Genomic DNA, 15,289 nt, shown 5'->3' with positions numbered 1-15,289 from the left:
TAGCTCATTTAATTTGGTCTTTAGAAATGTAAGTTGAGTTTAAGCTTTCTGTTACAGATTGGTGTTTGAGTCTCAACACAGCATTGTCAAGGGTCGGGAATGAGAAGAATGATCAGAGTCTTGACATTGGATTTCATAACTTGCTAAGAGTCCAGAAGCCCCCTGGAAGTTCATATATGGTCTATTCAGGCTGTGAAACTCTCAAATTTTATACCAAATTTCCTAGAGAGGGCATCAAGGACTTTAACCAGATTTTCAGTAGGGTTTCAGATCTAAACTTGGTTAAGAATCACTGGGTCAGGTTACTAAATATAGGGGTGGTTTTGGAAATCAAAAGTTATATCCTCTTTAAGAAGATTGACTTGTAGGTGTTCACTATATATCTGTTGTGGAGAGGTATACTTGCAGTATAATCAGTCTATGTCATGATCAGCTGTGTTTCATATGGTTTCTAAAAATCAGTTGATTAGTTATCAGTTTGTTAACTTTTTTCTTTGCAATGGACTAAGAAAATAACACTTTATATGTGTCAGATGCTGTGCTAAAACTTATTAAATGCATTAACTCAGTTAATTTTTCAAGCAAACCTACAAAGAAAGCTGCTATTATTAACCTCCTTTTCCAGATGAGGAAACTCTGTCTCTAAGATTTCCAGGAGCGTGTTCAATAACAAAGCTGAATGCAGGTGCAGGGAGGAAGGAAAGAGAAAAGTATTTTCAGCCTTCAGGGAAACCAAGACTTGTGTAAATGAGAAAATAATGATCATTTGAAAGTAATGTGTGATAATGACCAAAGATGTAGAGAAGGAGGAGGAGGAGGGGGAGGGGAAGGAGAGGGGGGAGGAAGAGAATAATACGTATTTTAAGGTTTAAAAAAGATCCTTTGGGATTCTGTTTGGACCATGATCACTAGTTAAAAGCTGAGTAGAAGAGGAAGAAAAGATGCTAATCAGCAGGCGTTACATGAGCACGAACGAGGTGAGTTCGAGGGGCTAAGGAGTGCGGCTGCAGTGAAGAATGGATTCCAATTGGGAGCAATGGGAGATAAGGCTGGGGAGGATGTCTGGTGCAGTTCGATGGCCTTGCGTGCTAAACTGAAATGTTTGACCTTTACCCTTAGATAATGAGAACCACTTGAAGAGTGTTTTGAACCGGGAGGTGACGTCGTGCAAACTGCTTTTAGTGAGATTAATTTGGCACCAGTGCACTGAGGGGACTGGGAATAAGCTGGATCAGAACGAGGGGGTCCAGCCAGGAAAGCACCAAGGGAAAAGGTGACGTGGACAGAAGCAGAAATGTCAAGAAAGGACGGGTTTAGAAAGGCGTTCCCATGGAGTTATTGACCATGTTCAGTTAACTCTGTCCCTTTAAAGACGAACTCTTTCTGTGTGGGATCCATCTCTGAAGGAAGCACCAGCTGTTTAGACCTCAGTTTCACTCATTTTATTTCTACTTCTCTTCTTTCGTGTGTTCTGGCTTAGTGGCTCTCTTTCCTTTCCATTTTTGATTCCTTCATTTATTTGACAAACTCATTTTTATTCCTGGTTAAAGACACATCTGATGCTGGAAATACAGCCGTAAACAAGAGAGACAAAGCTTACGCTCTTGTGTTGAGAGACAGTGATCAAACGCATGAGCACATCCCCCAGAAAAAGGGCAGATAATGACAGTGAGGTGATGTGACAGATAATGACCAGGGGAAATTTAGAGAGAGTGTTAAGGTGGCCCTTCTGAGGAAGTGACATTTAAACAGAAATTTAAATGACAAGAAGCAGACAGTCATACCAAATATTAGCAAATTTTTTTTTAGTGTTCTGAATACAGGACATCGCTAGTGTCACGGCCCCAAGACAGAGATGAACTTGACTTGTTCCAGGGACGAACAAGAGCCTGCTGGGCTTGACCGTGGTGAGCAGCAGTGGATGTGGAAGAAAGGCAGGTCGAGACGGGATGGGGTAAGGCTGTTCAGGTCGCTGTATAAGCGAGGGTGTTGCCATTGCTGTGGGCTAGGGTGCTTCTTCCTTTGGGAAAGGAAACAATTGGGAAGTTTTCAAGAGGAAGGCGAGATAAGACCTAGTTTCCATTTTCAAACGATCACTCTGCCTTCTCTCTTGACAATTAATCATACGGGCAATAGGAGAGGCAGAAAAACCACGGAGGGGACTACAGATGTAGGCCAGACAAGAGGTTACGGACTGGGGGGACTGGGCTGGAAGTTTTAACAGGGAGTTGTAGAGAAGTGTCAGGAACTGGGATGTCTTTTGAAGATAGAGTTGGTGGAATTTACTGATGGATTGAATGTTCATAAGGAAAGAGCAGAATCTAGAAAATTTCTAAATTTTTTGACTTCGGCGTAAATGATGGAACGAGGAAGATCTAAAATACTTAGACTAAGGTGGGAAGAGTGAGAAGGTGCTCTGGGTGTGGTAAGTTCACCTCTTCTGCTCCATTTCTTAGATCTCAGCCTGACTTGTCCCTCTGCATAGAAAGCTGATGACTTAATAACACCACCCACCCCTTGACATAAGCCCCCAGGTGGTCAGTTCCTTTGTACTGGACGTTTGGAAGCTTTGCCTGTGTGGGCTGACTTTGAAAGACAACACTTGGGGACTGGAGGATGGGTGAGGCAAGGTGAACGGGAGCTAGTGAGATTAACAAGGACTCCGAGATTTTGACATTTGGGGATTTTAAGGTTTAGTTTTGGAGAATGAAGTTGTAATTGACAGCCATCTACCTATGGAGAAAAGCAGCTGGTTTTGACCAAAAAAAAAAAAAAAAAGATACCGAGTTTGGATTTGTTATACTGTTTGAGTTCAAGGCAGAACATTTCCATGATAATACTTTACATGAGTTAGAGACATACCAATGTGTAGAGTGCTTTATTCCTGGATTTACAGATAAGCATATTTTGGAGAGTGGATCTGGCTGCTCGAGTCACTGATAAAGAAGTCCACTCCACGTAAAGTTTTGAACTTTAAAAATAAATAACTTTCAGAAGTTTTTTGGGGCCAACTAATTTTAATTCCTCGATGTTAACTCCATTTATCAATAAAAAGTGTATTTAAAGGAGGATTCCCCAGCAGGCTTTAATAGGAAGCAATTAAATGGCGAACCCACTTAGAAAAACACAGTGTTAATGTGACTTTCAAGGATGCCATTATTGTAAGTATCCAGAGAGTTGCATTGTTTTCCGAGGAATTTTGGACAAATGTTTCCCAATTTGTTTCGAGATCTGTAAAGGAGAGATGTAGGTGACCCTCTTCATTCTCATGGGTTGATTGATGGGTGATTTTTTTTTTTTTTGTATTTTGCTTTTTCAGGAAAAGAATTTTTGAAAAAAGGTCCTCTTTAAATTCGCAATCGCTTCCTTCGTCTAAAAAAGGAAACATCAAAAGAGTTAAGAAAGTTTACCATCGTTGAGATTTCCTTCATTTTCTTTACAGATTTTGAATCTGCTTTAAGAAAAGTGTATGTCCTCTCTGAGCATATTGTGGAAATGGTTCACGGAGTGTTGGGAAAGAAAGTTTAGTCTCATTTTCTAGGCAGACTTTTTAACCTGACAATGTTAAATGGAGGAGAATTCTTTAAGATTATGTGTGTTTTGATAAAGATCCTGAAACAGCTGGCTATTTTCAGTTCCTTTCTCACTGAGGGAAGATGCCGTGGCTGTCAGTAAGGAAACAGAGCCTTGTTATTCATGCAAAATTAGAAAGAAGAAACGAGCCCCCAGAAGTTCAGGAGAGGAATTCCATTTTATTTTTTAAACACACACATTTGACTACTCTGTTCCCAGAATGTGTATTTCAAAATGTGTATTCATGTGATTAAAAAAATAATGAATTTACCAGCAGTATCAGAGCCTGAGGATCCAGGAAAAAAACATTTTAAAGTCTCTGTTAACAGGTAGTGCGTGGTTTTCCTAGTCATTTTCGTGACAGAGATTCAGGATATTTAAAAGCTCTTGTTTGCAGATACTGACTACTACACATAAAATAGATAAACAACAAGTTCATACTGTACAGCACAGAGAAAAGTATTCACCACCTAGTAATAGCCTATAATGAAAAAGAATATGAAAAGGAATATATGTATGTATATATATAACTGAAGGATTATGCTGTACACCAGAAATTGATGCAACATTGAAACTGACTATACTTCAATTAAAAAAAAAAACAGTAAGACTAATGATATATGCTTTTTATATGAAATTATATTTAGGTGTAAAGTATAAGATAATTTTGAAATAAAATAAAGCTTTTGAACTAAAGCTTTTTCTTAACTAATTGGGCACTGGACTGCTTGATAACTCTGATCCAACACTCTGATCGTTCTGTGGTGAGATGCCTGTGAGTTCACCGTGTGGTTTGCCCGGAGGCCACGAGGACCCCGTCCTTCGAGCTCCTTCTGCTTGCACACAGGTAGACAGAGGGCTGATAGACTGTTAGCCCGAGCTGCTGGTTTAGATTTGAGGACTCACTCTCCAAGAACAAGGCAGGTTCTATTTTTGACATTTCAGCAATGAGACCACTTGTACATTATGGCCTGATTTGATTTACTGTAAGAAAATAAGAGTGCTGTAATTTGTAAAAGACATTTATTACATGAGTCCAAAAATTAGGAAAAAAACATGCTTAGTGTCTCTGTCCATCCCATCTGGTTTTATTTTAATCTCACTCTAGTCACATATGAAATTTTGCTTAGCTGTCTTCATTTTCTTAGTCAATCTTGATTAATGGCCTTCAAAGTAAAAATAATTGGCCTGCATCAGGGTTGTTTTATAACTCTTGTTCACAAAGAATGTGAAAGGCTGGAAAATGAGCCCAAACAGAAGGAATGCATTACGCTCGCCTTTGAGAAAGAGCAGCCCTTCAGTTGGGTTTCACTGTGTATTTTTATAACAGGCGCCTCCTTGACCGTCCGTGATATTGCAGATACGGGATGCCAAAAGTTTATGTCTACCTCATCAGACTGACCATGGCAGCTCGACATCTCCAAGCAGCCACGACATGTGAGGGCAGACCTCAGCCAGGCCAGCACACCAGGCCTGAGCATTTAAAAAAAAAAAAGTAAATTATCAGGAAAGCTGAGGCTCTGAAACCCAGAAGTTAAAAATGGGCAGGGGGCTAATTGTCTCTGAAGTTTAAATGGCTTGTTTATAAAAGGCTTCTCCAGCATTTGTATTTTTTTTAACCCCCCTTTCTTGAAAAGTGTGTTTAACTTGAAAGGAGCTGGGGGCAGTGCAGGCGCCGGGTGACCACTGTGGACTTGAATTTGAGCCCTGCTTCCTCTCAGAGCCCCCACTTCTGGGAGAGCTAGCTCGTCAGTGAAAGGGATTCAGAAACACATTTGAGTTCAAAAAAAAAAAAAAAGAAAGAAAGAAAAAAGAAAGAAAACAACACACTGAGAAGGTCACTTCTTTCTTTGCAAGAACTTCTTGCAAACCGGGATAGTCGTTTTAGGATTGTGTTCATTAGAAAATTAACATCAAGGACTTTCCAGCTTTTCAATGATTCCAGTACTAAGCTCAATTACCCACTGATTTTTTTTCAGGAATTTCAGATGTTTTCTGTTTCTTATTTTAAAAACAATTAAAATCCACTCTAGCATTCAACTCCTGTCGGCTAGAACGCCATACACATTGCAGACCCCGACAGACCCACGTCCCACTCCAAGCTGGCGTTCAGCCAGCACCCCTGGGGGGTGCCCTCATTTTCTCTTTCACACAACGCCAGAAGGAGGGCTGCTGCGTCATGAGGGTGGTCCAAAAGGTGGAAGGGGCGGTTTCCTGATGTGGAGAAAGACTCCGGGAGAGATCGGTATAACTACAGAAGAGCCTGGATTGAAGATGTGTTGGGTCCCAACTGTTTTCATCAGCGGAGAGTGAGTTCTTCTTCACCTGGGAAGACCGCATCCTTCTGACATCGAGCTTGTAGCCGTGGATAAAACTAGTTTGAGAATTCCAACCCAGCTTCCTCCATCTCCCTCCATGTGTCCACCTTCACACAGAGTTCTCAGTCCCTGCCCCTTCCTGCTCAGGTCCTTCCGTCTCTTCAGCTGCTCCCTTTCTTTCTGTGTCCCCTGAGCCTTCTAGTCCTCTCAGTGCAACTTCCTTGTCCCCCGAAACCCACCAGTTCCTTGAGATGTGCCGGGAAGTTGGCTGGTGAATCGAATTCCCTTTTCCCACTCATCACGTGATCATTTCATTTTCAGAACAATGGGGTGACCACAGATAACCTCCCAGTGTAACACACCCACCCATCCACCCGCCAACACACACGTGGGCACATAATCCATAATCTAGTCTTAATGCTGTGTATTTGCACCCGATTTTGTTCTTTACTTGTTTAGAAATCCATCACAACAGCTCCTGACACACCTTTGATGCTCTCTGAGTGTGTATCACTGCACCGAGCACCGCAGAGTCCAGCACCTGGTTTATGCTAAATAAAAATAAATATTTGAATATATTATCTCAGCTAATCCTTAGAACAAAGAAATGCATATTTTTAATCCTCATTTTACAGGTGAGTGTATGTTACATCCATTAAGAAAACTATTCACATAACTATTTAATCCAAAGCCCCTTATGAACCTCACCACCAGGGCTGCTAAGCTTGGCGCTGGTGGCTTTTGGGGCCGGATGATCCTTTGCTGTGAGCAGCTGTCCTGTGCACTGTAGGACATTAGGCTGCATCCCTGACCTCTGCCCGCTAGATATCAGTGTCACTCTCCCTGTCCCCTCCCCAAAATGAGTATCAACTGCAGAATTCTCCAGATGTTGCCAAGTATCCCCTAGAGGAGAAAACCACTGCTCTATGTCTTTCACTGTACAGAGGTCGTCTCAGCTCCCCGTGTGCTTTCATTGATCCACACAAAGCTCCGTCGGGCTGCCGAGGCTTGTTGGACACTGACGCAATCTCCATCACGATAGGTCTCAAGAAATCAGGAAGAGGCAGCAGGGGCGTCTCCGAGTGGCCCTGCGGAGAAGCCGGGGAGTGCGCTGATCACCACCTTCCCCAAGAGATTAGTCACAAGCCAGGGAGGATTCCTGCCATGAAACTGACAGCAATGGGCGCGTCATCACGCAGTCAAGGCTGAGAATCCAAGCAGGAGGCGAAGCAGCCTGTGCCTGACCATGCGGGGTGTAGGTGTGACCAACGATGCCCTCGGTCTGCCCCCAGTCTGAGATGCGTCGACCCTGGAGACTTCTGAGTCTTCCTCCATCAACCCAATCAAGACAATAAGCATCAGATATCAAGCTAACAGTTTTGTCAACCTTTGAAATCCCACTTTTTGTGCATCATAGTTCCCTCATTTTAAGTCTTCAGTGCTCAGTTTTTACTTTCACAAATGCAAAAAGTGGGGCCACTTCCAAAGAGGGGTTCTCTCATCAGTTCATCACAGCCCAGCCTGGGACCTTGGTCCACATGAATCTGACTCATGGGGCATCTTTTCCATGTCACTTACAGTCACAGATCACTGCTCCTAAACTGTATCCCAGTGTCATAGGGTAGACAGAATATCGGGTTTGCTATCAGCACATGCAAAATGGTACTGGACCTCTGGCTTAACTTGAGACTGCCACTTGACCCTGAGTTTACAGTTGGGAAGAGGTCCAGGAGGAAGGCAACTCTTAGCTGTGGCCTGACTGATGACTAGTGCTGTGGGCTGCATTGTGTCCCCCAAATTCATATGTTGAAGCCAATGCAATTGTACTTTGGACATCAGGTCTTCAGAGAGGTCAGGGGTTAGAAGAGGCCATAAGGTGGATCTGATAGGACTGGTGATCTTATAAGAAGAGGAAGAGGCACCAGACAGATCCCTTTCTCCACAAGTGCACAGAGGAAAGGCCAGCAGGGAGGTGGCCGTCTGCAAGCCAGGAAGAGAGGCCTCATGAGAAGCCAATGCTGACAGTGCTTTGATGCTGGACTTCCAGCCTCTAGAAACATGAGAAAATAGACTTCTGTTGTTTAAGGTTCCCAGCATGTGGTATGGTGCTACGGCAGCCCTGGCTGACTGACACACCCGGGAATGAGCCAGATGAAGGGCGAGAGGGTCTGGGGTGGAGGCAGGCCGGGGCACCAGCACGGAGGCCTGAGGCGAGGAAGAGCCTCTCCCCATGAACACAGCAAGCACTGGGTCTGGCACAGGGTGTCAGTGCCACGGCTGTATTTTCTCCGAGGCCCCACTTCTCAAACCCTACCCACCGTTAATCTGAAGACAGAATAGCAGTGGTCTTTTCTTGGACCAAAGCAGAAAGTCTAAGGTATGTGGTGACTATTTGAAACTCTTCAAAGCCATCAGAGTCCTGTCCTCGCCCCCGTGGTATATTGTGCATGATAACTAAGACTGGATAATGTATTTAAAAAGGAAAAAAGGCTTTACACGGAACAAGTGCTTAGCACAGGGTGAGGTGAGCAAATGAAAAACGTCACCTAATTTATTTATTCTGAAGCCCTGTAAATCAGATTCTAATGATAATGAGCTTTAAATCTACAGAAATCAAATCTTCAAGCTGTTTGAGAGTTTATCTGTTTAACTCTGTGTCAAATGACATCCCCCTTTAGGAGGTTTAAAAAAACACTGACAGCATCATTTTAAGCAAACAAAGAATAAATATTATAATTGTCTTGTTGTTTCAGAGTTAGCAGCTTACTTGCTCCAGAATAGAGAAAATCATGGAAGCAAAGGAACACTAGCATTCTTCCTTTAATTCTGGCTGTGTCTTCACAGGGAAAATGTAATAAATGGTTGAGAGGTCCAATAATGTGAGCAACTACAGAATGTGAAGACCAATAATAAGGAGGGGCTCAAAATCTGCTTCTTTGGGTGAGTTTTGCTTGTTCTCAGGGGCTTGAGTAAATTAGGTGATGGACCAGGCCCTGGCTTCCCTAGACCCCTTCTCTCCACGCTCCATTCCGAGTCCCAGTGAAGGAATCTGCCTCAATCTTTTCCTACAATGTGCAGCTATATGCAATTTCTTCCATAAACATTTGCAATTCACCAAGGAGAACACGAGATGCATCTTGCATGCTTATCAAGCGCCACAAGAACTTTACAGATTACCGCCTGCCTCGGGATCCTGGTTCCCTGGTGCTTATGCATAAGCAGTGGATTTATGCAAACACTGTAACATTTTCAAACAGGCTGTGGCATGAGTTGTTCCTAGTTCATATGAGGTTCAGATACTCAGCCTATTTGCTGCTAGCCCCAGATCATTCATCTCGTTGAGTTGAAAATGTATCATCTCAGCTTATAATGTTGTCAGTATAAAATGTCATAATGGGGTACTCAATTTGAACCACGAGATGGATGCTAATCTCAAAGGTGCTGTGCGCTGCTGGGTGGAATCGCACGACACGCAGCCGCATTGTTCTGTTTGTTTGGTAGCCTTCGCATCACACACCATATGCGTAGGTGGTAAACATTTTGCTCTATTATATACAGTCTACTAATTCCCCTTGATCTGGAGTGTTTCTACAGCCCCACTGGTATAATACACATTATAACTTAAATTGGATAATATATTTCGAAAGAAAAAAGCCTTTGCAAAGAACAGCCGCACGGAAGTATAATGATAACAACATGCCTATTTACATAATGATAATGCACATATTTACTGCCAAGCGTGTTTGTTTTGCATTAGTGTTTGTGGCAAAGCGTTGGGAATTAAAGAATTGCAAAAGGGAGTTTTTCTGGTCTCCATTACTGTAGGAGGATGGTTACTGGCAGTGAAGAAAGAAATGGAAACACCCACATCTGAACTAGGGAAAAAAAAATGAATGATGCTAGTTGTTAAGTTCACATCATTTATGAGTGCAAATAGGTGTGTGCCCAAAGCTTTCACTTTTTTGCCCCTAATTCAGAGACATGATGTCTTTTAAATCAAGTAGAAACTCTTGCATAGGTTTCTTTTGGCAGCTAGCATTAAAAATTAAACACACAAAAAACAGCTCTGTTGGTTGTAAGCGTTCTTAACAAAACGTGTTTGAGGAAAGCCACCGTTGGAACCATGTACTCCAAGATGTGAAAATCTGCATTTTTGCTTTTGCATCCCAAACTGTGAATTTCTCTATATGTCTATGAAAGCCTGGAACCCTGCGCTTCAAAAAAAAAAAAAAGTTGGGAGATGTTATTTTGTGAGCTGTCATATGTTTTCGGAACTTTTTATAATAGAAAGGAGTCTCGGAAGAGCCCTTTTCCTCACTCCTCTAACAAAGGCATGTCCCAGTTTATTAAAAAATCATACACAACAACACCGCTTGCCAGGTTTTACAGGCCTAATGAAACTTTGGTCCAGAGCACAAAAATTGTCTGGAAGAATGCCTGAAATTTCCCTGTCACAGATGTTTCAACAGAAGGTGCCTGCGTGCCGCTCGTTAATACGGCGCCATACGGGACTCAGTGTGACCACTGTAATATAACCAGTAAGTAACGCACGCGGCGAGCGCCGGGCGCGCCAAGCTCGCCGTCTGTTGTGTGGGCCTCGCATCCCGCCGATTGAGACGTACCTTGATGAAACTGCATTGTCATGGAATGATAATATTTGTGGATCACTGTGCACGGAAAACATCCTATTGAGAATGTGGGAGGTCCGCCGCGAGATTCGGAGCGTTTCTTGGCATCGCGGTTGGGTAGAATGGAGGTGAGTATTAGTGTTGAAAGGGTCCTTTTTTCCCCCCTTCGTGTGCCAATTTAAAGGAGCAACTCCGTGGAGAGAAAATCGCTTTTTCAAACAATGTTGGTTTGGGGGAACATAATTAAGAGGCCATGTGGAAGTCGTTTCATCTGTGTGTGTATGGGAGGCAAGCGCACAGGCTGCCTCAGTCTATTCTTTGCTTTAAAATATTTATGAGGGAAGTGACTCCACGCACACTCTGCGAAACAAAAGGAATTTAGTCATCGTAGCAGAGGCTGATAAAAATAGAGGCATGTCTAGGGTGCTACTCACATATACTGAATTTTTTTTTTTTTTTTTTTTTTTTTTTACCAAACTCAGATATTCTTTCTGGTTAAGACTATCTGGACCAACCCTGTTATCCACTGACGCTTCCCAGCACATTTCCCATACTCAAATCGGCCTGCTATCTCATGAAAATAATGTGCTGAATGCGAGGTTACTACAGGATGGGGCAACAGCTGGGAGAGGGCAGAAAAATCGTTTACTCTGTACCTCTTGGTCATCGAGGGTGCTGAGAAGACACATGCACATATTCCCTGTATGTTTTTGTGGTTCTTAAACTGTTACTCTGCACATAAAAAGGTAAAACAGACTACGATTTTTGTGACCCTGTTATGGCATTCATTTTCTCTTAATATATCAGGAAGCCTCAAGTCTTCAGAATGACCAGGCTGCTCTCGGACTCTGAGAAATCCTATGGCGAAGTGGCATGGTGTCTTTCAAAGCAATTCTTAGTGTATTTGACTATGCTGCTTCACTTACATCTTATGAATCTTTTGTGGGAAAGATGTTTACATTTAAAAAAAAAGTTTTCTTATATAAATATGTATAAGATAAATATACATAAAGAAAAATGATATATTCTTACCATATTAACCAATTATCTTCATAAAGAAAAAAATTTTATAGCAAGAAAAAAAAATTCTCAACATTTTCCTTAGAGTCCTTTTTTCTCTTTACAAAGATTTTGACATCAATACTAAACATCTTTGCAGCAGAGTAGGAGGTGGAGAGACTCTTGATCATTTTCCTTAAAATTTTATTGCTTATTGTTAGAAATTAAGAGTTACTTTCTGTGTGTTCATGTTATATGCATACGCTGAATATCTATTATCGCTTTTAATCTTTGCATTAACCTATTAAGCATCCCCAGTTATTGACAAGAAAACTGAGATTCAGTACTATTAAGGGGCTTGTCCGGAACCATATATTCTATTACTGGTGTTTCTAGGTCTTGGACATGGAACTTTTAATCCCAAATTCTAGGCTTTTTTCATGGGATTATAAAAATCAATCAACATAATTAATTCATACTTTAAACCATGATATCAGCTACTGTCAAAGCACAGCCAGTTAAGGGCTCAGCCACAAGACCAAGGATTTCTGCAGGTCCGTTCAAAATGGTGTTATTATAACTTAACGTCACTGTCCGTATTGACAACATGCGATGTAACTGCCTACGCTTCTATTTCTGACTATAAGTCCATTGGTCCATTGATCATACATGGAGGCACAGCGTTCTTCAAAATTACTTCACTCTTTAACTATATGTATTTGTATATTTTCAAATGTATATATTTATATATTTTGGTTTTTGTTGAAATATTTTTGAGAGAAAATGGAAGATGCCCACAACAAAGAGAGTTGGAGGGCCACTTGGCTAAACAAAAATCAGTAAAAACACAATGCTGATTACTATCTTTGCATTAATCTGCAGGTCTGAAATTCTGCCTCTGCATAAACTCAAATCACTTGTTTGTCTTTTTTATAAGGAAGAAAAATTTTTTTTTAATCCTGTAAATTTACTTTTATTTGAAAAAGCTCTTATCTTCTCCAAATCGCTCTCAAAATTCAAGTACTGGTATACTGCACTCCAATACAGAAAAGAGCAAAATTTCTCTGTGTGATGGCTCCTTCTGTTAGTTAATAGTATGCATTCTGCCCCAAGAAGACATTCCTCTGTTACGGCATTGCTAGGAACCACTGATTGGGACTCGAAACTGCACACTGATGAGCTTTATTAAGACCAACTTGCAAATTATTCTCTCTGCAGTAACACCTCCCAGGGAGGAACGGGGGAATTTCTCTGTTTGCTGGTGAAACTCAACCAAACGATAATATGCTGTTAGATAACATGCCCTTCCAGACACTGATCAAGGTAACTTTTTTTCTCAATGCAAAACGGCATGTTCTTTGAAGCTATGCTGCTATCACTCGATATTAATTTTAATGTGTATTTACTAATCTCCAAAATTCAGCTCAGTCTCTGTTGGTTTTCTTTACCTCCGGGTAGATGAAAATAGTCCTAAATATTACCTCTTTGGAAGATTCTGAAGCATTCTCAGCCTTCCCAGAAGCTATTGGTCACTGTTAAACACTATCGAAGACGCTCAAGTAATTCCACACGGCGATGCCCACCGGCTCAGCCCTGAGGTGAGAGGTGCTCCCGGCTGTGTTGCTGACGGAGAAGGGCTGTTTCTGGTTTTTATTTCTGAATGGTTTCCTTTGACATTTTAATAACACTTTTATGGCCGTGTGTTTTATGTTATTTTCTCTCTTTCTTTCAATCTGCTTCTTCGTTCTTTCTTTCCCCAGGCCCTCCTTGGCTCCCTCTCACTGCCAGTCACCACGGCCACCCTCTGTGCATTCCATCTGTGTGGCTGAAGAAGGAAGTGCACTTGGCTCTGCCTGTTTAGTCAACTTCAGAACGTCAGCCAGCTCTCGAAACACTTCTTTCGCTGCCCGACAGTGTCTCCATCATCGTCCTCTTGATTTGAGATTTGAGACGAGGTGAGTTTTAAGTTCCCGGCATTGACAGCTGCATATCAGTGGCCATGAGAAAAGAGAAATTGAATGAAAAATACAAAATTAACCTAGAAAAGGAAACACGTGACTCCAATTGTTGGCCCAAACCAAAGCTAAAAACAGTTACTGAGCTTCACCGCGTGTTTGACTCCATGATAGCATGTTCTGCTTTTTTTCCCCTATTATTTTTATTGAGTTATAATCAGTTTATGATGTTGTGTCAATTCCTGGTGTAGAGCACAATGCTTCCGTCATACATGAATATGCTTATGTTCATTTTCATATTCTTTTTCCCCATGAGCCACTGCAAGATATTGAACATACTTCCCTGTGCTCCCCATTTTTTTTAATTGAAGTAGAGTTGATTTACAATGTTGTGTTAGAGTCTGGTGTACAGCACAGTGATTCAGTTATACATATAAGCATATTCATATTCATTTCCATATTCTTTTTCATTTTGTGTTACTACAAGCCATTGGCTATGATTCCCTGTGCTCTACGGTAGGACCCTGTTATTTATCTATTCTGTACGTAGTAGTTGGCATCTTGGTGCATCCTGCTTTTAGCAGAGAAATTAACTCTCCCCTCTTTGTTTCTTTGCCTTCTTTACACCTGTATTTCTCCTGCTTTAAAATGCCCAGACCATCATTTTTATTTCATGGCTGAAAACCCTGAGGCACAGAGAAAAGGATGGATTTGCTTGTGGTACCAAGTCAAGGAGAAGGCCCTACTTCTAGTGATGTCTCGTATGATGTTGACTTGAAGTGGATCTGCTGCTGCTCAGTAAGAGCCCCTCTCTCTTGTATGGAGATCATGTCACGTTCAGGTGCCTTCATTGCTGAATCTCACTCTGGTATCCCCCCACTTCAGAACTGCCAAATGTTTTTAAAAGGCCATCCAAGCTCCAAGTATAAGTGATATCATATGGTATTTTTCTTTCTCTTTCATGAATTTATTTACAGAACAGAAACAGACTTACAGACATAGAGAACAAATTTATGGTTACCAGAGGGTAAAGGGTGTAGAAAGGGATAAATTGGGAATTCGAAACTTGCACCTCTTGGGGAGTGATGGAAATGTTAGCTCTCTTGATTGTGGTGGTGGTTTCATAGGTGTGTACATTGATCAAAGCTCATCAAATTGTTCATCTCAAATATATGTAGTTCACTGTACAGGAGTCATACCTTAATAAAGGTGTTTTTAAAAAAAGGCCATCCAGGTGCCCTGTGGCCTCTCCAGCACATACCAGAGAGAGAAAAAAAAGATGTACATGCTTGCTGAAGATGCTAGAGCATTTTGAGCAGATTGGGGTGTGTGGCCTAAGAACAGTGAAAACAGAGAAGAAGCTGGAAGAGTCAAAAAGGAAGGGAAAAAGTTATGAAGTCATGAAATGTTGATTAGGGTGGTAAATGGATGTCGAAGTGGATGAAGAGAGAGACCCTTGGGAGAATTATGGGCAAGACATGGTTGGATAGCCATGCACAGAAGAGGATGGGAGTGAAGGAGGAAGAGAAGAGGGTCAAATTCTGACCCGTTGGGATCCTGATATAAAGTGAGAATTTCTCCATTGACACAGATGTCCTTTCATGATGACCACATCCCTGCTGGGACAACTGAATGGCCTTCCTTTTTCTCTTGTAATTGGCTGAGTGTCAGGCACGGAGCACTGGGGAAGGCTAGCTCCCCTGTTAATAATAAGCCTCGGTAGGAATAGTGTGAGCATGTAGAGCTCTCATTTTTCCCTTGCTTTTTATTTCTCTAAATAATATTTAAAGTAGTGTGTTGACCAGGCATTCCTCTG

The 15,289-nt window shown here is 41.7% G+C and overlaps 1 long non-coding RNA gene across 1 annotated transcript; it reads left to right on the top strand.

Moving 5' to 3' along the window:
- The first annotated feature begins 12,760 nt into the window (after nt 1–12,760).
- On the top strand, nt 12,761–14,342 carry LOC140689093 (uncharacterized). Its single transcript, XR_012063964.1, has 4 exons — nt 12,761–12,841; nt 12,977–13,116; nt 13,279–13,473; nt 14,130–14,342. It is a non-coding gene; the product is annotated as an uncharacterized lncRNA (long non-coding RNA).
- Nucleotides 14,343–15,289: the final 947 nt, after the last annotated feature.

Source organism: Vicugna pacos, chromosome 25 (genome assembly GCF_048564905.1).
Source record: "Vicugna pacos chromosome 25, VicPac4, whole genome shotgun sequence".
Lineage (NCBI taxonomy): Eukaryota > Metazoa > Chordata > Mammalia > Artiodactyla > Camelidae > Vicugna > Vicugna pacos.
This window is presented reverse-complemented; position numbering and strand designations above follow the sequence as displayed.